At 34.1% G+C, this 24,054-nt stretch overlaps 1 protein-coding gene across 16 annotated transcripts in view; it reads left to right on the top strand.

Moving 5' to 3' along the window:
- Adgrl3 (adhesion G protein-coupled receptor L3) overlaps nucleotides 1–24,054 on the top strand; it is a 776,587-nt gene that overhangs the window by 13,766 nt on the left and 738,767 nt on the right. The gene's annotated exons all lie outside the window — the stretch shown is intronic.

Below are 24,054 nucleotides of genomic sequence, written 5' to 3'. Positions count from 1 at the left end.
GAAGAAAGAGGTCTAAAGAAAAGTAATGAAGCAGAACATTGTGTCTTCAATTAGGAAATATGAACACAAGTTTTGCTAGGTGTAGACTCAATTAGAGAATGAAAGCTATATAATATGGGGGTTTTAGTAGTGCTTAAGTAAGACTGAAGAGAAAAGCAGCAAGTGAATGATGATTTTTTTTTTTTCCAGCAATGCAGAATGTTCTGAATTTGATTTTTTTTAAATTCATTCTTTGGTCAGGGGGACTAAATGTTCTACTTTAAATGACATCCTTGTGACTTCTGCTTCCAGCCATAAAGACATATATTTCCCGCAGTCACAGTGGCAACTTACTGTACTTTCATTATGTATATATTTTTTAAATGTGCACCAGAGCACATTTTGTGGCCAAGTTTATGCTTGATAAATAAATGATTGTGTAACTGCACGAAATGTGCGTTATGAACTTACAAGAAACACGAAAGCACTTTTGAAGTTACTGTTGCAAGATAAATTTAAGTGCCATTCAAAATTGCCCTGTACATGCATGTGGATTAATAGAAGGGTAGAAGGGATATGAAAAGATGTAGTTTTCCACATTCTAATTTCCTTAAAAAAAGAAAATTTAGTTATGAAGAGTTGAAGTGATTTGCCCAAAGTCACATGGCAGGTTTGTAGCTACCTTCTATTAAGGTATTTCTCTGCTTGCACTTCAGAAATCTCACTTATGATGCCAGGCATGACATTGGCAATACAGAGCTGTATCAAATTACACATGCAGCTTCTCAAGCTGTTTTTCATGTGTTAATAGGAGGAAGGATGGGGGTGTGTTTCTTTCTCCCTAAAACATCCAGAATATAAAGTAAAATAAAGTAATATGGTAAAGCTCATTAGAATAGAATACATCTACTTGCAAGTTCCATTTTCAGAAACCTTCAACTGAGTAAGTATAGTTGATTTTCTAAGAATGTTCACATTTCATCCTTCTTGAAGAGCTAAAGCACAGTGTTGCATGTGCTAATAGCACATTTTTAAAAAGTAAAATAGGTGAGACATTCTTTTGTGATGATTTAAAGAGCAACTGACAAAATGAAGATACTTTTCATTCTATAAAATGTTAAGGACTCTGATAAGTTCTCTCAGATATTTCTCTATACTTCTCTATTAAGATAGTAATACTCTTGTCCACAATATATCATTTTAGCATTTGACCTAGTCTCTGATAGCCACATTCTTTCCTTCTATTTACATATTAAATGAATTTTAGATCCAGAGTTTTGGGCCCACAGAACAATTATCTTATATCAAGGAAATTTTAGCATTTTTTCAGTTGCAGAAGTGTACACACTGACTATCGAATACTCAGTGTTTTCCTTTTTTCCTCACATGGCTGAATTTATTAATATAAAATTATTACAAATTATAAACTATAAGCATTAAATTGTATTTAGTTCTAGATTAGTCAGATGATCTTTACTGAAAATGAAAATGTATGTAGAGAAATGTAAAATACAGCAACAATAATAATAATATCTCTGAATGAGAATGAAACGGAAAAAGTAGAAGGAGCGGAATTTTAGATATTGGAAAAGCATGATTTCAGATCTTCCTCTGGTGGCACTGGAAAAGTTACTTAACGTCTCCAGTCTTCCATTTCCTCATGTATTAAAAAAGGGATAAAAGTAATAACTATCCTGTGAAAACTAAATGAGATAATACACATAAAACATTTAGCACATTGTCTAGATATAGGTATATGCAGAACAAGCGATAGCTTTTATTATTTGTGTTAATTTTCATTCTTCTGTTGTTAAAGTTGATATCTTCTCCTAAGTGGGCTTCTAAATTGTTCTTTTGTTTTCTGTAGCTCCCCAAAGACTAGCCTTATTAACTCATTAGTTATACCATTTATTATATATTCATTCACACCAGATGTCTGCAGGGTGCTGGGGATGTGGAACATAACATAAGGACCTCTAACTTTAGCAATTTCAAAATCACAGAAATGAAGAGGTATTGAGCAATGTGTCTGACATTCATTGTGGTTAAGTGCTATGAAGGACAAGTTCAGGTTGTTATGAGAGTTTATTAGCAGAGTCAGATCTCAACTGAGTTCCCCAATGATGTCACATAATGAGATACAAATGGGTTGAAACTGAGTTGGGGGAGTTAGAGTCCAGAGTTATAATGTTTAAGTTCTAAGTATTTTGAAATTTATCTTAGGAGCAGTGGGAAATCATTAAAGGTTTTACGCATGGCAATAAGAAAATCTGATTTTTATTTTTTAAAAGATCATGTTGGCTTTCTGTGCAGACATAACTAAGAGGGAAGGCATAAAGAGGTGGGGTAGAAATACCAGTTAGGTGGAAAATTCCAGCCTTGGCTATACAGCTTCTCAGCTGGGTAGTGTAGGTAGAGCTTCCCTCTTTCTGACCTCTACTCATTGGTATAAGAAAGGGGTCTGCAGTAAATAATATCTCTTTCACCTCTAATGTGCTGTAAGTGATAAAGTCCTAGGGGAACAAGTGAGATGGTGATCATTGGTTAAGTGATCTCATCTGAATGTCTCGCTGTTTTTTATAGATCAACCCATATAATATATGGTTGTAACTATAATGCTGTACCCAATTGTTTCATCAGATTTATTTTTTACCTCAAAAGGTATATCCATTCTCTGGAGTCCTGTAATATGACAAAAATTTAAAAATATGTTTCTCTTTTAAATGCTACATAAAACTCACAAAGTCAGATGTTGGACATTGAATTTAGTTGAGAGGGTTCAAACAACAAAGATCTTTTATTCTGGTCAAAGTGATTTATTTGTACATCCTCATTATTGATGTCATTTGAAGAGATTTCTATTCTTATGATACTTGAAAAGATAGTAGTATATTTATCTCTTAATACTACAGTGGTCTGATATCTGAGTGACAAATACAGGGAAAAAAAGACTGTTGTTTAAGAACTCCTCAGAAATTTTAGTTTTTATGCTTTTCATTAATAATTTCTATATTTCATTTTTTGCCTTGAGTTTTATTCTTTGTTGTTCTTCATTATGTCTTTTTGATGGTATTTATGAAACTGCCATGACTTTTTGATTAGATGTCTTATATTGTATCTCTACGGAAATACAATTCATTGATATCTGAGACTGCTTTAAGTCTTTTCATAACCTGAAGTACCTGATTATTTAAATGAGGTTTGATTTTTCTTAAAGCTGGTATGTGTAATATGTCAGATGAAACATTGCATGAGAAATGTCATGTATGAGTTTAAAAATTAATAGCCTGAACTCTAATTAGTTGATTAGGTCACAAGACAGTGATCTGAAACTGGGCTTTATGGACAGATAGACCTGAGCCTAAGCCTTGAGACAGCCATGTAACAACTGTGGGGCTTTGGGCTTTGGGTCATTTCCTAATCTAGGGTTTGCTTCTTAGATCCTAGGGCTGTTTATATCTATTTCAAAGGACTGTGAGAAAAATAAGTTGATGTAGTATAATGCACTGCTGTGAGGTTTGGTCATAATATATGAGTTAAATAGGAAAAATTGTTGCTGTTTCCCTTGTTTCACGTAGAAAAAGGGAGTGGAACACTGGTTCAAGCCAGCACCATTTTTTTTTTCCTTCGAGTCTTCTTGCAAGATTGACATTACATTTCATATGTGTTGCTTTCAGTCTTCATGGCCTTCCATTTGGAATCATTCTGTCAGGTAACTTCATGTACATCATACTAACTTTTTTATCTCTGACTTATTCTGAAAGGAATGATTATCTAGCAATTTGTGAGGTACAAATGGAAGCCTGAGTACTTTACTGGCACTGTCAGATAAAAGTGCTAGAAATGCCTTTATTACTTATTTCTAATACCTGCGTTCTGTAGGCATATATACATAATACATTTGGGCTGTAAAGCACAGTTTATATGCTTACTATTTCAGGGTAGACATAGTCTTCCTCTTTGCCCAAAGCTCATTTTCCTCTAACTCAACTATTATCAGGATTTGAAGAAAAGTGCTTATTTTAAAAGTGACAATTTTAAGAAAATGTATCATTGTTGGAAAGAAATACTATGACAGAGGATGGGGTATGAGCTCAGAGACCTTTATCCTGAATAAGCTTCTCTCCTTAAAATATGGTGTTATGAATATATATTTATATATATATATATAAGAACATTAGGAATTACAGTGAAGTACTATTTAGTATGTTTTTGGGTGTGGTGAGAAAAAAATTGCACAGTTGACATGCATAATAAAACTATAGTTTTGAAGAACATTTTGAAGCCAGGTATTCTGAAATCAAATGCAGATATGTTTGACCTGGGAGTCGATGCCCCTTTCTTCTTCACCTGTGAGAACCTGCCCTTCAAAGGTAGGTATGTAATATGATGTCAATGTTTGTGTCCTCTTGGAGGACTGCTGTTTCAATGTAGGATATTCTCTATTCTCTAATTATAATGTGTAAAGGAGATACAATTTAAAATCTCTTTTGACAGCTGAAAGGACTTATTGAAAGATCATAAAAACCCTCAGGTTTTTGCTCTGGGAAAACAAATACCTGATTTTATTTATAATCCTAACTGTTCTAAAAGCAAGTTAGTAATTTTTCTGTTTTTTAGTCTCATTAGAATGTAATACTTCTATAATTAATTTGTTTTATAATTTATTTTTTTCTGAATGCTGTATTACAAGAACTGTTAAATGGAGTGACATATTTAAACATATTAAAGAAAACTTATTTTGAATAATTTTGGGTAATTGTTGTAGCAAACCAGATGTTGCTGAGTTCTTATTTAATCAGAGATAAAAAATATTCAAAATATAGTTTTGTCTAGCTGTCAGCTGAGATAAATGAATCCATTTCAATCAGCATGCTCCTAGTGAAAAAAAGGAGGGGATATAATAACATTTTTCTAGCTACATTTGTTGAAAATAAATATTAATCTTCTGTGTGGTTAAAATCATGCTGTGCCAACTCCATCATAACCGTAATTGCAGTGAAGCCTTTTAGAATTTTATTTTTGTGATTTTTACTTCTTTTTATCCTTCTGGAGTCATGGAATTTAATTCTACTTTTCATTTAGTTTGTACCCAGAAAATGTTATACTAATCTTATGTAATCTGGAGACTACTTGTTAGGTTGAGTATCATGAATATGTGATCTGGTCAAGAATTTTTTTTTTGTCCCAAATATGAAGCTCCTTTTAAAGAAAATCTGTTGGAATTCCTGGGAGAAGTATTACTATTTTGTTTACTGCTTATTCCTTTTGGTTCTGTAGCATTAACTAAATCAAACCGCTTCTGTACCTGAACTGACATGGTCAAGAAATGTTGCCTAATGTAAAACAAGGAGATAAAAACAAAACCTAGACTAACAAAACTAAACAAAATAAGGTATAAGGACAAAAATAAAATAAATAAATAAATAAATAAATCAGTTAATTTCAAGCTTCATTGGACATGCCTGTGAGAAGAATGGCAGGGACTTATACGAGCAACAACCAATTGTTAAGGAATGAAGTCCAAATTCTGACCTTCCTACTGTGTACTCAAGAAGTGTCAGAAGGAAAGCCCCTATCACTGATGAATAGTTTCCTCTGAAGACAATAATGACATTACTTTCTCATAAAAAAGCTTGAAATTAAAATTTACATTATGTCTTTGGGGCCTCCATTGTTTTATACACAAGGAATTGTGATAAAAAGTTTGATAGTATGCTTCTAATTTTGTTGTCTTTTGTCAAATGTATAGAAAGTTTTTTTTTAATGTATTTTTTTAGTTGTAGGTGGACACAAAATCTTTATTTTATTTTTATGTGGTGCTGAGGATTGAACCCAGTGCCTCACGTGTTCCAGGTGAGCACGCTACCCCTGAACTACAATCCCAGCCCCTGTTTAGAAAGTTTATAGGGAAAATTGCTAAAGTAGTAGAAAACCATTATAAGCTATAATAATTACCAGAGCAAACTGATGGTTCCAGTTCATGTGAATATTTTTCTAGACTGTTTATCAAGGAATTTAAGAAAATGAAGGTTGAAGGTAGAATTTTGTTTCCATTTCTGAGAAAGGCTTAATTTTTTTGTTTGTTTGTTTTTTTCTTTTTTCTGTTTTTGTTAGCAGGGATTGAATTTAGGGAACTTAACCATTAACCACTGAGCCACATCCCCAGCCCTTTTTTAATATTTTATTTAGAGACAGGGTCTCACTGGGTTGCTCAATGCCTGAGACTGGCTTTGAACTCTCAATCCTCCTTCCTCAGCCTCCAGAGCCATTGGGATTTTAGCTAGAAAAGGCTTAATTCTTAAGGATGAGTTTTAGATTTTTTAAAAGTCAAATTATCTTTCTTGTTTTAGCTTCACTCAAATCTTCAGAAAGCACATTTTGAAAGGATTTTTAATTGATTAGTAGAAAATTGGTTGGAAGCACTTCACAACATTCTCTTTGGAGCTACATGAGAATGCCAAGGAGGAGGGTGGAATGGTAGACACATTTGTATTGTGTTTTCCTGCTTTTATTATGGCATTTTGAGGACAGAGTAGAAAGTACATTTAATGGGCTCTCTGAGTAACAGATGCAACCTTTGGTGGGTGGATGCCTGTGTGTGATAAGAAAGAGTGATGTGGAATAATCCTTTTGTGAATTACTCATGGGCCTTTTTGTCTTGGTGACTTGATGAATGAGAAAGAAAACAGTACTCTTAGCTTCTCCTGGAACACAGTGAATTTGAAGAAGGTGTAGAACTAGATTGGTGAGTGGTGCACAGGTCAAATGCCTCCACTTGTGTTTAAGACTTATGTGTCAACATTGTGGGCGTTGTGCCCACATACATACTGTGGGATAACAATCCTTATTGATCTTTACTTTTTTCTTATGGCGTCGATGGTGTGTCTGAGGGTGTGTAATGTTTGTGACTTGTTGATTGTTTGGGTGTCTTGTGTTGCCTTGTCATTCGTGCGTTGGCTGTTCTGCCTACCTCATGAGGCTTTCTGACACACAGTGGAAACAACAATGTGGAAAGCAGGTGACCTGCTTCCAAGAGCAAAATCCTTATGAATCCCAGACTTTAAATTAATGCAATGATCTGTTGAAATTTCCAAGAATAACATTCAAACTTAAGAGTTCATAAAGTACTAGGTAAGTGTCTTGACATTTAACCTCTTAAAATTTTGATGCATTGCCTGAATTAATATATTTTTCATTCATTAAAGTTCTGTATTGCTGTGTTAGAAGTTATTTTTAAACTAGATTTTAAAAACCACACTTTAATTTTATTCTCAAAACAAACTTTATGCACTGAGTAGCACCTCAAAATCAGATTTGATGAAAAGTTCATATGTAAAAACTACTTTTATCATTATACTTTCTTTCATCTTTCAGGAAACTTTGAATGTGTTCATTTTCCATGGCTGTAATTTGTGAAGAGAATTCTTATCTATATTATGTTCAGCCACCTTGATTTGGATCCTTATTGCCATTAACTATAAAATATGTGCTATGTGAATGTGGGAGCCACCCTTTAATTCTTTAAAATTTATTACATTTTTGATAGATTCGTGGGCAAAAACCTTAAATGCATGAGTTTATTCTGGTCCTTAAAACAATTTCCAAATTACAATTTACTGCTTCTTATTAAAGTCCTATATGCTTGCACTTTCTTTTTTTTGTGGTGCTGGGTATCGAACGCAGGGTCTTGTGCTTGCAAGGCAAGCACTCTACCGACTGAGCTATCTCCCCAGCCCCTGCTTGCACTTTTTTATAACTGGGGATAAAATGGACTGACTCTTCCAGATTCTTTGTGGAAAAAGTGAAGAAAAGTTGCATTATATTTTATTATTTCATTAGTTTTAAAATTGCACATATTTATGGGATATAGTGTCGTCATTTGATGCAGAGTCACTTGTGTACTTAACAAACTACATTAAGTACCATTTCCATCTCCTTCAACATTTATCATTTCTTGGTGATAGAGCCTTTGAACCCGTCTTCTAGTTCTTTATAAGAGACAAAAATTGCTGTAAACTGTTGTAACCTTACTGTGCTGTGAAACACTAGAACTTATTCCTCCTATTTAGCTGTATTTTGACTGAACCCTCCATCCCACCCTCCCAAGCTTCTTGTGACAAGTGTCGTATTGCTACTTCTGTGAAATCAACTTCTTTAGCTTCCACACATGAGTAAAGGTACACAGTGTTTTTCTTTCTGTGCCAGGCTTATTTTAGTTAGCATAAGTTCTTTTGTTTCTATTTATTTTGTGAAAAATGACAGGATTTTATTTTGCTTCATGGCTGAATAATTTTCCACTGAATATACCACATTCTCTTTATTCATTTACCTGTCAATGGATACCTTGGTTCATTCCAGATCTTGGCTATTGTGAAGAGTGCTATAACAATCATGGGAGTGCAGATATCTCTTTGGAATACTGATTGCATTTCCTTTGGATATATACCCCAAAATAGGATAACTGGATCAAATAATAATTCTGTTTTTTTTAGGAACCTTCCAAATGGCTGTACTAATTTATATTCCTAGAAATACTGTGTAAGAGTTCCTTTTCTCTGTAGCCTATCATTTGGGTGAGGTGAGATCTCATTGTGGTTTTAATTAGCTTTTTCCTGATGATCAGTGGTATGGAGCACATTTTCATATACTTGTTAACCATTTGTTTATCCTCTTTTGAGAAATGTCTTCAAATCATATGTCCATTTTACCACATTTGTTTTTGAAGTTCCTTGTATATTCTGGATATCAGTCTCTTGTTGGATAAATAATTTGCACGTTTTCTCCGTTGTGCAGGCCCTTTGGTCAACTGATTGCATCCTTTGTTGTGCAGAATCTTCTTGGTTTCATGTAATCCCATTTGTCTGTTGTTGCTTTTTTTATTTGTGCTTTTGGGTTCTTATCCAAAAAAGAATCATTACCTTCGTTGATGTCTTGAAGTGTTTCCCTATGTTTTCTTCTAGTAGTTTCATGCTTTCGGGTCTTACATTTAAGTTTTCATCTATTTTGAGTTGATTTTCATATATAGAAAGAGGTGGGAATCTGGTTTCATTATTCTGCATACAACTGTCCAGTTTTCCAACTGACATTTATTGAATGTCTGTCCTTTCTTTAGTGTATGCTTTTGATGGTTTTATCAAACATTGGTTGGGCATAGATGCAGGAATTTATTTCTGGATATTCTATTCTGTTCAATTGGCCTGTGCAACATACTGTTTTGGCTACTATAGATTTATATTATGTTTTGAAATCAGGTATTGTGATACCTCCAGCTTTGTTCTTTTTACTCAGAAGTGCTTTGGCTGTTTGGAGTCTTTTGTAATAGAAATTTTAAGATAAAATTTTCTCTATCTGTAGAGTGGCATTGGTATTTTGATGTGAATTGCTTTGGATTGTAGGATAGCATGAACATTTTAACAATATTAATTCTTTCGATCTATGAAAATTTTTGGTTTCTTTGTTTTCTTTATTGTTTTGTAATTTTTATTATAGAGAGCATGCACTTCCTTGGTTAAATTTATTTTCAGATTTTTTTTTTTTTGTTGCTGTTATTGTGAATAGGATTGCTTTCTTGATTTACTCTTCAGCAAGTTTGTTATTGGTGTATAAAAATGCTACTGAGTTTTGTATTCTAAAACATTACAAAATTCAGTTATTAGGCCTAAGAGTTTTTTGGCAGAGTCCTTAGAATTTTCTATACATAAAATCATTACATCTACAAATAGATAATTTGATTTCCTCCTTTTATATTTGGATACCCTTTATTTTTTTATCTTGTTTACTTGCTCTGGAGAGCACTTTTAATACTATGTTGAATAAGAATATAACTTTACATTTTTTAAGGCCAGGAAAAAAGTGTATGCCTAGGGAATAGTGTTGTTTAAAATGTATATGTAATGTTTTAATCGTTCTTAGTGGTCACTTTGAAGTGGAGAAATGAACAACCAGTTGCTCACTTCTGGCACCTCCTGGAATCTTCTGCAGACTTGGTCCATGTTTGTGGTTGCTCTGTGGTAATCTAAGTTCGCAGCCATTCATTTATCCTTGGCAAGGCCTCTGGGTAGGAAACAAATTCCAGGAGTCCATAAGCACTGTTTCATTTCCATCGCTCACTGGTTAGACACACATAGTTATTTCTGATGCTTTTTGCAAGGCTACTGGAACTTGAGACAGTCTGTATGCAAAAGAAGAGGGATCTCTTGTTTATTGAACTTCATTTTCTGACTGTAATTCCAGTCACCCCTGCCTATAAGAACCTGCAGACACGGAGAATAGAAGGGAAAAGCACCCCTCTAACTCTTTTCCAGTCTCCTCACTTTAGTCCAGGATCTGCTTTTTATTTTATCCCTTGGAAAAAGGGGTAGTGGGATGTCAGTTCTGTTATTTTACTCTGAGGTTACTACTCATCACTGGAATTTATTAAGTTATACTCTTGAAGTATTCAGTATAGCTCACTGGTACAGTCGAAAGACAACTCATTGGTGCCAGGGGGTGGGAAAAGGCACATTCCTTTAGTATCATATTGTTATGCTGTTTCCGGGATGGTACATTGAATCTGGTTCTCAACCAACCCTGCCTTCTTGGAGTTGATGGCTTCCCATGGTTAAAAGACTACGTAAGACTGAAAATGTTAGAAACATGTTCAGCTTTATGTAGCTCCTATTTTGTGGCCTTCCTGTTTCTCCTCCTTCCTGTCTCTATTCCCATAAGGCCATTATCCTCCTGACATGTTCAACCTCAGTGTCAGCCTGAGGTATAAACACTGTACTGTCAAGTAATATGATGCATTCTGCAAGATAAATGAAAATCAATCCCAATACCATAGTCAAGATTTACCTGTGCAGGTAATTATAAATGCCACCTTGTTTTTCACTTTGGCAATAGTATAGATGATACATTTTAACAGGAATCTGTTGAATAGACATCTCTATTTTTATTTCCTTCTACTCCTTTATTGATATCTCTTTCATTCCAGAGCTCAGCTTCCTTCTGTCTTGGAGAACCAAGGTCCTTACTTCTGATCCCCCAGACAAAAAACTGTTGTCCTTTCATTGGCATAATCCAAGCTCATCAAGTTCTTTGGATTCTGTTTCATATCTATTTTCTTTTCTGGCCCATAGAGTACAAAGCTAATGAATATTTCCCTGTTCTCCCTTAATATCTTTCCCATCACTGCCTCTATCTTCTTGTCTTCTGATCCTTTTACTAAGAGCTCTCAAGGTCTTATTTTTCTGGTACAGTTCTCATGTGCTCTTCGTCACCAAGTCCTTCCCTCTTCACAAATGACCATTTAGAATAACTGTGATTCACTGAGTTACATGTGAATCACTTTTGCCAAGCATAGATTTAGTTCCATTGTTCCATTTCAATTCAAATTCTAGTACAAACCTTATAACATTGCTGATCCCAGAAAAATTATCCTGCTTCCTATCAGACAGCAACACTGACCTCCCTCCCAGCATCATGAGGGGTACCTCAGAATCAATAGTTACCCAACTGCCTGAGTAATGACTACTTTTTAAAATGAAACACTGTGAGTTTATTTTAGCTACAAGTAGATGGAGTTTAGGATTTGTAACAGCAAATAAATCATTTCATTTCCAAGTGTGGGAGGTAAGAATAATCTTTTAAAATTATTTGTGAGATGTCCCTTGCTTTGCCCAGTGTCAGAAATTTCTTGGTATTTGTGCATATATGATTATTTTAATGTTAGGTTGTTGGTAGCAGAACGGAGATTTCAGTGTGAAGTGAATTGAAGAGAGAGTTCATTTTATGACCTTTTTCAGGTTGTCAGGTGAAATACAAATGCCACTACTAAGGCAAATAATTTCTGAATTATAAAGTGGAATGTATGTGACCTTTTTTATTTGCCTTATTTTATGGGGTGATAGAAGCCATGAAAACCTTAAGAAATTTCTACTTCTACTTCAAGTGCCCAGCAGACTACTGGAGTGTAGCTCAGCTGGGAATATGGTACAGTGTTATAATTGCATTCCACCTGCAGATAGAAAGGGGCTAGTAGGTGTAAAAACCCCACGAACAAAAAGAAAGTAGACTTTACAAAATCTGACTCTTTGCTACTCTCTCCAGAATAAATAAAGGTATCTGAAAGTAGAACCTCATTATCATGACAAATTGAGATATTTGAACTCTATATTATAAATATATTTATTTATATTTATAAGATATATATCTAAAAGATCATGAAATCCTTCTGTTTGAATGAGTTGAGCCTTGGAATTTTATGATTAGCGAAATACAATGTTTTCCTTCCTAAGTTCAAATGTAGCACTTAGATTTTGATTTTTTGTTCATGAATGTATCTATGTAAAATCCTTTTTGCAAAAATCAAAGGTTTATCAGCCCTAATTATTAAACACAGTCAAGCAGACAATGTGATATGCTTATATTCTAAAGGAGAAGCTCAAGTTCAAAGCCAACCTTAGAAACTTAGTGAGATCCTGTCGCAAAATAAAAAAAGGTTGGGGAATGTGGCTTAGTGGTTAAGCTCCCCTGGGCTCAATCCCTGCCCCCCCCCAAAAAAAAGATTCAAATATTTGAAATGACCATTATTTGATGTTCTGTAAGTTCTTTATTTGATGGACTGTGAAGTCAACCACTCTGACAGTTTATATTATGTTAAAAAATTAGGGGTTGTTTTAAATTTCTTATTTTGAATCAATTGTCAAATTAGAAACATTGCAAAAACAGTAGAAAGAGTACCTATATACTCTTTGATATGCTCATACATAACTGTAGTCTAATGTTCAAAGTCTGGTTGTTAAACTTGGAACAGTACTGTTAACTGAATTTCAGATCTTGTTAAAATGTTTTCCAGTAGTGATATAGTAGTCTTTTAAAATGTGGAATGCAGTAACATACTTGGTATTTAAGGTTGATAATTTTTGCCATTATTTACTTTTTTTAAAAAGTAAAGATAGAATTTTGACAAGTCTCTTAATGCTTGAAACTGTGAAAATATTACTTTTTTTTAACTCTGAAGATCATTTTTAATTGCTTGCATTTGAGAAAAGGAATATCATTTGTTTTAGGAAATAATTAAATGTTACTGATGTTAACGTTTTATTTGTATGCCCATTTCAATGATCCTTTCTGTACCGATTTTAGTTCTATATTTCCTAGAGGTCATGGATACAGAATCAAGTTAAATATTCAAGTGTGATATTTAGGTTTGCAATCCCCTGAAAGTTATATAACTCTCTGATGTCATCAGTCATAATAACCAATATTCATATAGTAGAGGGTAAGAAGTAGTTTAATGCAAATTTTCTTGATTAAATTTTCCAGGATTGAGAGGAATTTAAAGAATACTAAATGGTGATAGATGGATATTTGGGTTATTTGTGAAAGTCCTTCCCTGATCCTTAACATGTTTAACAACCCATTATGTAGAGAAATTTGTCTTTACGTTTGATCTTGTGCTATTGCATAAATTAAATCCTTTTTATTTTGTCAATAGCAGTTAATAGATTGTCTGCTCACTGAGGGCAGGTTCACTTCTTATTTATCTTTTGCTGAGCATTGTGTCTGGCACATGGACAAATGCAGTAAATGTCTGTTTACTTGAGGGAAGGCTATGATGTGTGGGAAAGCAAGGGCTGCAGAGGTGAGTGCTGTGATCTGGGCTGTAGGCTGACTGGGCCCTGGTATTTTTAGGGTGACCTTGGCTATTTTCTTCATTTTCACTCAGCCAAGTTTTCCCAATAGGTCAAGCATTTTATTTGTTTGCATCTTTGCTTGCATGCCTAAGCCTTGTATTTCTCTTTGTAAATAATGATTTAATAAACAACCCATGCCATGTGAATTGTATAAATAGAAAATTTTTGAAGTAAAATTTCCTAGTTATTAGTAAGTCAATGAAAATGATTACTCTGGTTACTCTATCTAGACATAATTAGCTTCATAATACTGTTTTTTTTTTTTTAATTGTAAGCAAATGGGGTACAACTTGTTTCTCTGTATATGAAGTAGAGGCATACCATTTGTGTAATCATACATTTATATGGGGTAATGGTGTTTGATTCATTCTGTTATTTTTTCCTTCCCCCCACCCCTCCTTTCCCTCTATACAGTCCATAATACTGTTTTGAGAAGTTTCCTTTGTGAAGTAGCAAAGATGTTTTTAGGTTTGAATTTTAATGTATCAAACTTCTTTTTAAAAATCGTTTTTAGTTGCCAATGGACCTTTATTATATTTATTTATTTATTTGTATGCAGTGCTGAGAATCAAACCCAGTGTCTCACACATGCCAGGCAAGCACTCTACCACTGAGCCACAACTCCAGTTCTGTATTATATACTTCTTCATTGTCAGAAATCATTAGAAGTGTTACCCTTTTTACCTAATCTTTTCAGTGCTATGTGTGGTAATTTTAATTCAGCAAATATGTGAAAAGAAGCAAGCTAACATCAAATGACTTTATGAATCAAAAGTCTGCACTGTACTTTTGAAAAAATGTTTTTCAGTATCTTATTTTTAACAGCTTCTGCCCATGAGGACTTAAAAAATGTCTGACAGACAAAATGCTGTAAATTTGTGATTTGGCCCAAGCAGTTCCTAATTAGTCTTGTGACATTGGAATGTTCCTGAGTTTCTTCAAAATCCAAGGTATTCATAGTATTTCCATCAATAATGTTAAAATTAATGAGGTAATAGAACTAGAACACATAGTACAGTGTTCAGCACATAGCAAGGATGCCATGTTACTTATTCTTCTTCAATGATGTATTGTTTTAGGATTTGAGATCATTGTATAACATGAGATAATATTTTGAGAGAGTATTGAGGATAAATTAATGGAAATATTCCTGGGAACTAAAAAGTTAAATTATTAAGATTAATATCACTTACTTTTAATATGTTTGTCATTTTTGTTTGAGATGAAAACAATCTGATTCACTTTTGCATTAATTCAGGGATTATCATCATGTGTGTGCTTTATCCAAATATGAGCAAACAGGGCCCTAGGTTGGATATGCAGCACTGAAAAAAAAAAAAGATATTGCGATAAATTTATAAATCAGTAAAGTAGTCATTTGGGCCTGGGATGTAGCTCAGTGTTAATAGAGTTTACCTAGCATGAGCAAGGCCTTGGGTTTGATCCCCAGCATTGCCAAATGACAACAGCTTGGGTAAGAATGGCAGATAATCAGGCAACCGTAGCAGTGCTAGATGATAATATGGAGAACTGGTGTGACGGGAGTGAATTCTTGGTGGCACGATGATCACAAAAGAAGAAATCTGTAAAACACTGTTGAACTTAATAAATTTATTCCTTATTACTGTCATAGTAAAAATACTACTGTAGGGGCATTTTAATTTTATTAGGCTCTGAGATTAAGAGTATTGCTAAATCCAACAAAGTAAAAGTTCAGATAAGGAAATGTATGTAAATGTGCTTAAAAAGACTTAACAACCTGCAGTTTTCTTTTACTTTTTTTCATGTAACAGTAAATCTAGAGATAAGTAATTCAAAATTAGAATATTAGGACCCAAAGTTCCCTTTTCTTCCTGGTCTCTTAACCTTATATCACTCTTGTATCACATTTATCCTTGTGGTCATACCAAAAAGGCTTAACTTTCAGACCTTCATGTTCCTGTTCATATGAGGCATATGAAGGAGGAGGAAAAATTGCTGGAAAATGAAAAATCAGTTTTGGGAGAGGAAAACTTTCCCGGGAAATATTAAGCTTATGTATTTTTCATCAGTGGTATGTGACAGGGCTACCTGTAGTTACCAGGGTGTCTGAGTAAGAAATTATTTTTAGTTAATGCTTACCTGAGCAAAATTCAGGTTTTGGCACTTGGAAAAAAGGGTTTGGTATGTAGGAATGGTCAGTGAATATAGCTCTCCCAGAAACCGAGTACAGTGCTTGACAGAGTGAGTCCTCCACGCCTGGCAGCCATCGTTTATTGTGATTGTTGATGTGGTTATTGTATTACATTTGAGCTCTTTTAGATTATGAAGGTTAGTTCCAGTTTGATTAAAATTAAACAGTTCTTAGTGGAACTCTCAAGTATGATATAGGTTCCAAACACTGCAGTGGTCTCTCTGATCACAGTGGGTATTTCCAGACCCACCCACCCCCTGTGGATACCTGAAAATGCAGATAGTACTGAACTCTCTCTGTGCTGTTTTCTTCTATACATAAATCTTGATGGTAAAACTTAATTTACAAATGGCACTGTAAGAGATTAACAACAATACCTAGCATTAAACTGGAACAATTGTAAACTATTATAAGAGTAAACTGAACATAGTCTCTTTCTCCTGAACCATCTTATTGTGCCATGCTACCCTTCTTGTGATGATGTGAAATGATATGGCAATTGACCCCTGGTCAATCGAAGCCACAGACAGCACAAATGTAGATAAAGAGAGCCTAATGTATTTCTGCATTTATAATGTAGGGGATAATTCCATAAATTACCAAGAAGTTATGAGAGATTTTTCTAATTTATTTAAAACTTTTCATTCTACTGTTTCTTTAACTTGCAGGTTACATTTACAAAAAATTGCAAAGTACTGTTCATCCCAACTACTTATCACATATATGAGTTTTATAGTAGTATAAGTTTACTTAATCATTCCACAAACTACTGTGCAGTACTTAGGACTTTGTATCCTGATATGCTTAATTATATCTTGAAACTTATCAACCTTGCTGATCATTCTCTGAAATTTGAATCTGAGAAGAGAACAGCTTCCTGGGGGAAAGTATTATTAAACTATGCAGGGTTGCTAGGACTCAGGCAGGCAGGTGTCTGTCCAGTATGGACATCTAGTCCAGCAGGTGTTTACTGTACTGTACAAGTAAACTGAGGCAAATGTCTATTTGTTGGGAGTGAATCAATAAAGGAGGTTGGTAGAGAGAAGGCCAGGAGATGGTCATGGCAGTGTACAGGGCTGGACCCAGGCGTGCCAAATTACTAGTTGGTAGCAAATGGAACTAAATCTGCATGACCTCAGTGGGTGGACGCAGGCCTCTGTTCTTCTACTCTTCACTGGCAATTGGGTGGGGCAGAAGCTGAAGTTTGAAAGGCATCCTGTGACTCCAAGTGAAAGGGCGTGCTGAAGGCAGAGACCAACAACTGACTAGTGATTCACACAGGGAAATAATTTATGAAGATTGTGGGAGGTGGGGTGAGGGGCAAAAAGAAACAACAGGCTGGGGTTGTGGCTCAGTGGAAGAGTGCTTGCGTAGCATGCATGAGGCACTGGGTTTGATTCTCAGTACCACATAAAAAAATAAAAAACAAATAGAAAAAAGCTATTGCATACTGTGTCCATCTGCAACTAAAAATATTAGGAAAAAAAAAAAAAGAAACAACTTCATGGTGTTGGGCCTTTGTTCTGTTCCTTCTATTCATGTTCCTTTTTAAAAATTTTTTTGTGGTGCTGGTGATTGAACCCAGGTCTTTGGACACATAAGGCAAGCACTCTACCAACAGAGCTATATATATCCCCAGCCCTGTTCTGTTCCTTCTTTGCAATGTCCCTTCCCTCTTCACCTGGCTATTTCAACCTTGCTGTTTAGGGCTTAGATTAAATATTGTCTCCTTCAAATCTGGGAAGGCTGTCCTGTGCATTTTCTGTAGAAACTGCCCTTCCTTGCCACAGTGTTTTTGTAACTGTCCACTTACTGCATTCACCACGAAGAAATAAGACCTGCAGTGATAGTACCAGCCTTCTTTTTATAGTCTGGATCTAACCTACGGCCTGGCACATGGCAAACGCTAAATATAAATTAATAAAACATATCCACAACCTCAGCTATACCTGCATTGTAATTTACAATACCTTGGGAGGAATGTAATTGAACATGTAATGCTGAGGAAGTAATTATGATCCCACACTATTATGAGGCCAAAATGAGACCACTATCTCTGAATACAGAAAGAAAGGAAGTACTGTGTCGGGAAAGACTTACTAGACAGATAAATTGGGAAAATTGTAGAGATATAGCCTTCTGCAAGAAATTAACCTTCCAGATCCCATTTCCTAATCTAAAAACAAGATGTCTCCCTTCTGAGACTGATGTCAGGGTCAAATGTGCTGATACATATGAAAGACTTAGATTCATGCTTATTACAGAATAAGCCATTGTATTTGTCAGTACATATTATATTACATTAGATTATATATTCTTATCTGGATTTAAGCAAATATAAAAGTGCTCTTAAAAAATAGAATATCAATTCTAGAACTTGTTTGTTTAGGTTTGAATTCTAGCTTTGACAACTACCAGAAACATCACTTTAGAAAAGTAAGTTTATTTATCTTTAAAGTGAGTTAATAATAGCACCTGCTATTATTATTATTACCATAAGGCTGTTAAATCATGTTGGACATGCAGAGTATTTAGAATAGTGCTTGTCTTATAGGAAACGTGCTTTAAGATTATTATTATGGGGCTGGGATTGTGGCTCAGTAGTAGAGTGCTTGCCTAGCGTGTGTGAGGCACTGGGTTCAATTCTCAGCACCACATAAATAAATGAATAAAATAAACGTCCATCAACATCTAAAAAATATTTTTAAAAAGATAATTATTATGTAGATAAGAACACTCAAAACAGGTGCTAGAGATAGTCCCTTAGTATTTATTAGGACATTTGCCACAGCCTAGTCAAAGGAGAAAGCCATGCCATATTGTCAAACTGTCACTGGGATCTTGTATCTAGCTTTGTAATCAGACTTATGGTGGTTTATTGCTCTGTATGAGCTTGAATTTGGATAGTGATGATGCCCTTATGATTCTCTGATATAAGTCTATTGCAGAATTATGCACTTCGGTATTTCTGTAGAATTTTAAAGTAGACTTACTTGTTTTATGACAATTGCTAAAATCATCATGAAAAAGTCATTATATACTTTATATGACTACATTAATTAAAGCATAAAATTTCCCCAATACTAAGGCTAATACTATGTTAGAGTTAAGGTATCAAACTTAGGTTTTTTTTATATATATATATATATATATATATATATATATATATATATATGTACTTTCACTTAAATCCTTGTCATCTACTTAGGCATATGAGTGATTAAAGTGCAGTGGCTAAATTCCTGCACTTTTTCTATTGTTTAATCTTGTTTTTCTTTGTTTTTCTTTACTTCTGTCTTCTTTAAGACTGTGGACCACACTGCTTTTCTGCCATTTATGGATTCTTGAAGTTTTTCTTCTTTGTGCATTAACAGATTAATACAGAGGTAATGAATGCTGTGGAAAACGAAGTAGTGGGATAAGAGGACTGGAAGTGACGAGTTGTGGGAATGGAAGGCAGCTCGTCATATTAAATAGGAGATCAGGTGAGCCTTTATTAGAAGGTGAAATGTGAGCAAAGACTCTAAATGTTGGATCCTTCAACTTCCCAGTTCTCACTCCAAAAATGTTCCTTGTTCATCTTAAATTTGAGTTCTGTACGTAAGTACTAAGTGGAAGTACTCAACTGTATTTTGTTTATATTTGTGGTAATTATAAAAGAGTTGAACTAGTTGATTTATAGAGACTAGTCCATAAACAGTAAGATGAGCACAGAATGCATAAAGGACCAATGACACAGGTGTTGCAAATTCATATGAAAGGGAAGTATTCCCTAGCCAGGAGCTTCTTCCAAGGACTGTTTGCAGTACCACCATATCTGATAAAATAATGTGTCACTTGGAATAACTGTCTTATATTAACTGTTAACTATCTTATATTAAATGGTTAATATAAAAAAAGGATCCTGTGCCTATTGGGTTAGACCAGCACTATTGTGAGAAAACCTGACGGTTGATGGAAGTCATTAAATATTTGGGTTGCTAGATTTGACTCTTGTTCTGGTTCCATGTTTGTTTGACTTCCCTGAAGTCAGCCATTAAGGAGAAAATGGATTGGTGGATACTGCCTGGTATCCTGGTCCCAACTAATAAATTTGTGTATGTCAGTCCCCTGAGTTTGGATTTAGTGAGTTTACTCATGAGAAGTCTCTGTTTTCTAAATATGCTTCCTTTGTGATCAGTGGTGAGATACCTGCAGCTTTTTGTTTTGGTGGGCACGCTGACTGCTGTTCTACTGTATGCCTCATAGATATAAAATTTGTACCATTCAAGACTCTTCTTTTTTGTTCTTTGGTATTATATGGAAACAATTTTTACTACCTATGAATGTTATTCAGTAAGACTTTTCAAGGGTTATATGTAAGAAATAAAAAATTTTATGAGCATGCATCAACACTATGGTAGTGAACCATCTTTAATGATTTTTTAGTCTTCAGAAGTGGAGGTCACTAGAAGATATATGTCAACTCATGTTGTCTGCTTTATTAAGTTTAAGGGAAACATGATAAATTCCAGTAATAATTCTTTTGAAATACAATTGTCACATGAAGTTGTTATTCATTTCTTAATCCAATAAAGTGAATTAGAGCTAAGTTTCCTCAGCATGTTATATATCAAAACTGTGTGTCTGCCTGATGAAATCATTACTGTAAATCTATCTAGGTCTTCCTACCTTTTTAGATAAACAAGTCTATGAATCTGATTTCTTGTTTTGGATATTGTTACATTACTGTCTTTTTCTCTACATGTGAATTCATATATAATGCTTACTTATTTTTCAAATTGAAAGGAAACTTTATTTACTCATTCATGGTTATACTCCCAATTTGAATTTTTACATTTTACATTATTGCTATTGCAGAAAGAACTCAAGTTTATTTTCTCTATAGTGCTTTCTTTTAGTGGATAAGTAGTTAGCATTAAGATTTTGAAATGTTGAGGACTCTTCACTTGATCCAAATATATATTTATTATGGTTGTAGGAAATTTTATGTAAATTAAATACTTTCCATTTAAGTAATTGAAAACATTAAATAAAATATTTATGTTTTGCCATGTTTTAATTCATATTTAGAAAATTTAGGTTTTTGGACATGAGTTTCTATTGGCTGAGTATTCTTTCATTTGGAACCTAGGTTAACCGTATTTTGCTATATGGAGAGAAGGTGCCTGTTAAAATGTAACAGGAGAGATAACCACTAAGAAAATCTGAGTCTTTGACCTTTTGGAACAGGAATTTTTTTCTTTGACTCTGAAGTATAATCCTAGTCTGCACTTTGAATGTTCTGAATATTGATAAAGACCATAGAAAATATAACTATCAGTTAACTTAAAAAAAACTAAAACAGATGTAAAAAGCTCAGATTAATATAACTGAGTTATTAGTATTCTAGAAATGACTCACCAAGTTGCATTAGCTGTTTGAAAACTCTGCAATATCTGTTTTAAAATCTGGTCAGTAGTCACATCTTTAGTGCATTTAAATGTAGAATGAACCCTCTTGAGGAGCCAGATGATGTTGTGATTTTGCATATAAAGACCATATGTAGTGACATGGTTAGGGGGAAATTCTGAAACACAGTAAAATACATTTTTGAGAAACTTTTGTAACACCGTGAATCTGTGTAGGGGAGAAATATAAGTTGACATGGTCTTTTGCAATCCTGAGTTTGTGCTGTTACCAATTCTTTGAAGGCCTACAACTTTCTCCTTCCAGCTGATTGATTTTGAATTTTTCAAACTGATTAATGTTTTCATTTGAATGGTAATGCTGACTTTGCAGAAGATGTGATCTTTTAATTAGCAGATGCTGAGATTAGCATTAGGCCTGAAGAGTAATTAGCATTTTTTCTTATAGAACATGAGTACAAACTAAGTACTGTAGCAAGTGGACCTACCATGTCTTCTTTACCTTGTCTCTTTAGATCTTTATGAGAAAGGTAAAAATTATTGAAATCTTTAATCACTGTGGTACTTAAAACATTTTAACAAATTGAAGATTTTCTCAAGAGAAAAATGTTTTCAGCTCTGTTATAGGAACTCTATGTATGTAGGGTTCTGTTTTCTAGTTTTACCCATATATGGAACTTAAACATTATTTTTGGCAAAGTAAAAATCCCAGTTTATATTTATGTGTGTGAATGAGCATATATGTGTGCATGTGAAAAAAATCAAGTCTTGGTTTTCCAAATTTTGCCTCTGTCACACTGTTTCAAAGCTATTTTGAGGATCAACCTAAAATCAATAAGTGCCAATTTAGAACTGCAGAGAGTTAAGAATTGTGGTTTATTTTTAGGTAAACTGAGATTCAGATACTCACTGTGCCACTTCTATAGTAAGTTACTTAATGGGTTAATTTTCAGTCCCCTCTGTAAAAGGAAGATGTGATTAAAATTTTTTGAAGATCAAAACTGTTTTTTAAAAAAATTTTTAAGCTTTGAAATTTATTTATTTTTTTAAACTGATATTTTACATAAAGCACATAGTATACACTAAATAATTGGCCTTGCTAAAAAAAAAAATACCCCAGCATGTATATTAAGACTCACTTTCATAAGTGGCTTAAATTTAAAATATATGGAGAAATAATTTAGATTTATTTATTAAATATAGTAATTATTAAGCACCTGCAGAATGATAAAAACATCCTCAAAAACAACTATATAATCTTATTTCAGACAGGCAGGGCTTTTTATACAATTTGTATCATACCCACTTCAGCCTTCTCTCTGGATGTCGTTTGTGTCTGTTCTTCCTAAAATTTCCTTCTTCAAGGAATATTATGGATAGGTTGGATGTCTTCTCCAAAATTAATAAGAGCAGTGGCTGTATGTTTTTGTTTTAAATGGTTTTTATAACAAATCAGTCAAAACCTGACTGATGAAATATTCATGTAGAGTCCAGGTGATATGTCCCACATCCACAATTGTAGCTATATTTGTAGTAATCTGATGGCAGACAGAGGGGTGTTATGTAGATGCTAAACATGTGGTTGACTGCTTAATGTGTATCCAACATCAACATAATGAAACCTTAGACATTAGTATTTAAAGAGGAAATTATTGCTGATCTTTTGGGCCTAGAGAGACTTGGTCCTATATAGAAATCCCCTCCTTCCACTGATGACCATTAAAATAACCCTAAAGTAAATGCATTTGCATTTGTTACTATGGATGCTACTCTCCCAGGAGACAACAAACAGAACACTTGAAACTCTTAGTGAGCAGAATGATTGACCATCTAAATCTCTCAATCTCCTGGGCTTGCTGGCCTGTCCACTTAAATGTGAACACAGAAAAAGAGTGACAAAATGAGTCAAAGTAGATATCCAAAAAAAAGCAAAACGGGGGGGGGGAGAAAAGAGCAGTAAGAAATATGTTTTATTTCTATGGAAGAGTTTAAATGCTGCTTGAAAGTAATAAAATTTGAACATGAAAATAGGAATTTTTTTCAGGTTATCGCTTCCATTCAAAATTGGTAAACCTAAATATGACATTGGGGTAAGATAATTGTTACTTTAGAATTAGAGAATAGTTAAGAAATCGATACTTGAGGCAGAGCTGGCAGTTAGGTTCATTTGATTCAAAATACCTGTTTCTTTGAGTGTGCATTGTTGGTGACCATTTCAATATTCAGACCTACCTAATTGGGATTGTTTTAGTCCATTTGTGCTGCTGTGACAGAATATCTGAGACTGGATAATTTATAATTAGCAGACACTTATTTCTCACAGTTCTGGAGACTGGGTGATCCAAGATCAAGGTGCCCAAAGACTTGGTGTCTGGTGAGGGTTGTGCTTCACCGACAGAAGACAGAGAACAATGGGCTCATTGCCTTAGACTCCATTAATAAGGATGCTAATCCCATTCCTGGGAGCTTTGCCTTCAGGACTTAATTACTTCCTAAAAGAAATACATTTCATCTTATTACTTTAGGTCTTAGGTTCCAAGGGACAAATTTTGGGAAAACACATACCTTCAAACCATAGCAGGGGTGTTTTCCAAATCAATCTTGCAAGTTTTCCTTCTCTGCCCATCTGTAAATATGACCTCTTTCATACACCACCCCCAAAACAACAACATCCCCCCCTGAAAACTCCACCTTTCTTTGAAATAAAGTGGAGCTTAATTGAATATATGTAAAACAGATATAGACTTCTTTAATCTAAAATTTTTTTCTTCTTTTAACTATGAAATAAAATTTTATTGAGATTTTCAGTTCTCTA

This window comes from Sciurus carolinensis, chromosome 10 (genome assembly GCF_902686445.1).
Source record: "Sciurus carolinensis chromosome 10, mSciCar1.2, whole genome shotgun sequence".
NCBI classification, from domain to species: domain Eukaryota; kingdom Metazoa; phylum Chordata; class Mammalia; order Rodentia; family Sciuridae; genus Sciurus; species Sciurus carolinensis.
Note: the sequence above shows the minus strand (reverse complement) of the source record. Positions and strands in the feature narration are given on the sequence as shown.